The sequence below is a fragment of the Sinocyclocheilus anshuiensis genome, unplaced genomic scaffold (genome assembly GCF_001515605.1).
Source record: "Sinocyclocheilus anshuiensis isolate Anshui unplaced genomic scaffold, SAMN03320099.WGS_v1.1 scaffold1067, whole genome shotgun sequence".
NCBI classification, from domain to species: Eukaryota; Metazoa; Chordata; class Actinopteri; order Cypriniformes; family Cyprinidae; genus Sinocyclocheilus; species Sinocyclocheilus anshuiensis.
In genome coordinates, this window is record NW_015547739.1 from 24551 (window position 1) to 26918 (window position 2368).

The 2368-nt window shown below is 40.2% G+C and overlaps 1 pseudogene; it reads right to left on the reverse strand.

The window, feature by feature from the left end:
* Positions 1-2368, reverse strand: part of LOC107704459 (biorientation of chromosomes in cell division protein 1-like 1) — a 17305-nt pseudogene that overhangs the window by 2042 nt on the left and 12895 nt on the right.

Consider the following 2368-nt stretch of genomic DNA (forward strand, 5'->3'; position numbering starts at 1 on the left):
AGCGACTTAAGACTGCTTTTGTGCTGCAGGGTTACAAATAAATGAGTGAATAAGTAAATACAGTACTATAAGAATACAAAAATATAATGAAAAAATGATTTCAAATATACAGATTAAAGCAAATTTATAAATTATTAAATTAGATCAAAATAATAAAAGTTAGATTACAATAAAAAATACAGTATAGAGTAAATACAGTACTATAATAAGAAATAAACATAATAATGTAACTTAAAAGAAACTAAATATTTTCCAAATAATATTTTCTATATATTTACAATATTAATATTTGACAGTAGGCTATAAAATTGGGTCTACACACCAGAGTCGTCTGTGGCAGAGGATGTTTTGGAGGGTCGTCCGCGGCGGGCCAGTTTCTGCATATGTCAGATCACAGCAGTTAGTGAGTCAGGAGTGTTTGTTTTCTCACTGTCACATCTTCCTCGTCTTTCCTCTCCTCTTCTTCATCACTCGCTTTGATCATCTCCTGATCTTCAGATGGACTCGCTGAGAGAAACAGAGACAAATCAAACACAAACGGAGTGAAATGACCATTCAGGTATCATGCTGTACGACTTCAAAGGAAACGAGACATTTAGCAGAACGATCACGCTGCTCTTTTACATACAGTGATGATTAATGTGGACAGACACTTGATAAAAACTACTGACCTTCATCTTTCCTCTGTTTGGCAGATTGTTCTGGTTCTTCCTTCACCTCTGCTGTCGAGTCCTGCAGAAACACTCATTATAAAGCTATTCATCACACACACACACACACACACACACTCACTCACTCACTCACTCACTCACTCACTCACTCACACACACACTCTGAAAATAAACAAGCTGAAAACACTAACTGAAAAACCTTTAGTGCTTTTCTATAATATTAAGCCTCAAATGTCAAATATACGTCGGATTGGTTTCTTCTTTAAATTATAAAAAAAAGTAAATATATGAATGGTATTATGTTATACTAAAACTAAAACAATTAAAACAATATAAGGGAAAAACCCTTAAGATAACATGTAGAAAGAAAAAAACATATCTTAAGCGTGCAGAATAACATAAGTGGACTTTGAACGATTAATTGCCACTTTGAACGATTACGTAATTTAGCATCCATAATTGTAATCGCGATTAGAAATTTGATTAATTGAGCAGCCCTAACACACACATACACACACAGACACACACACTCTCACACACACGCACGCACACTCACACGCACGCACTCACACGCACGCTGAGCGACTTACTGGAGTAGAAGCAGGAAGATCGTCTGATCTCTTCCGTTTCAGTGCAGGTTTCACTAGAGAGAGAGAGAGAGAGAGACAGGTGAACTGATGATCTACAGACAGGTGCGTGTGTGTGAGAGTGTGTGTGCGCGTACGCGTGTGTGCGTGAGCACGCGTGTGTGTGCGAGTGTGTGTGCGCGTACGCGTGTGTGTGTGTGTGTGTGAGCGTGCGTGAGTGTGTGTGTGCGCGAGTGTGTGTGTGATTCAGACAGTCACCTGCAGGAGTGTCTCTGGTCTGAGCTGCGGAGTGGCGATTCCTGCGGCCCTGCTGAAAATATAAAGTGTGATGGTCAAATACTAAATTAATGATGGCTCTGACACTATTTCCATCATAAATCAATATACAATTTTCACAAACTCAAAATGTTTGGCCTGATGATGATGACATCAGTACTGGACAGCGATTCTTTGTTATTTACACACAAATAACACACAGACTGAAACTATGACTTGTTTTACGATCTTAGGAAAAGCAGAATGTCCCTGATTTTAACGCAATTCATAAATTGATTGTAGAGTTTAAATTCAATAATCTAACATTTAAACACTCTTAAAGGGGTCATATGATGCGATTTCAATTTTTTCTTTCTCTTTGGAGTGTTACAAGCTCTTGGTGCATAAAGAAGATCTGTAAAGTTGCAAACACTAAAGTCTCAAAACCAAAGAGATATTCTTTATAAAAGTTAAGAGTCAGCCACGCCTACCTAAAACGGCTCGTTCTAACACGCCCCCACATATCTACCTCACTATGTGGGAAGATTTGCATAACGCCGCCCAAATGTTCACGCAAAGAAAGAAGGCGTAACTTTTATTCTCGCTGTAGTACTGTTGTTGCTGCCGGCGCCATGTCGTGAAGGCGCTGTGTGTTTCCTTGTGAAAGCGAAACTACTTTGTTTGGTCTTCCAATTCACTCTATCCCGGCCTCAGCTCACTCTAGCCCAACCTCAGCTCACTCTATCCCGGCCTCAGCTCACGCTAGCCTGGCCTCAGCTCACTCTATTTCGGCCTCAGCTCACGCTAGCCTGGCCTCAGCTCACTCTATCCCGGCCTCAGCTCACTCTAAGCCAG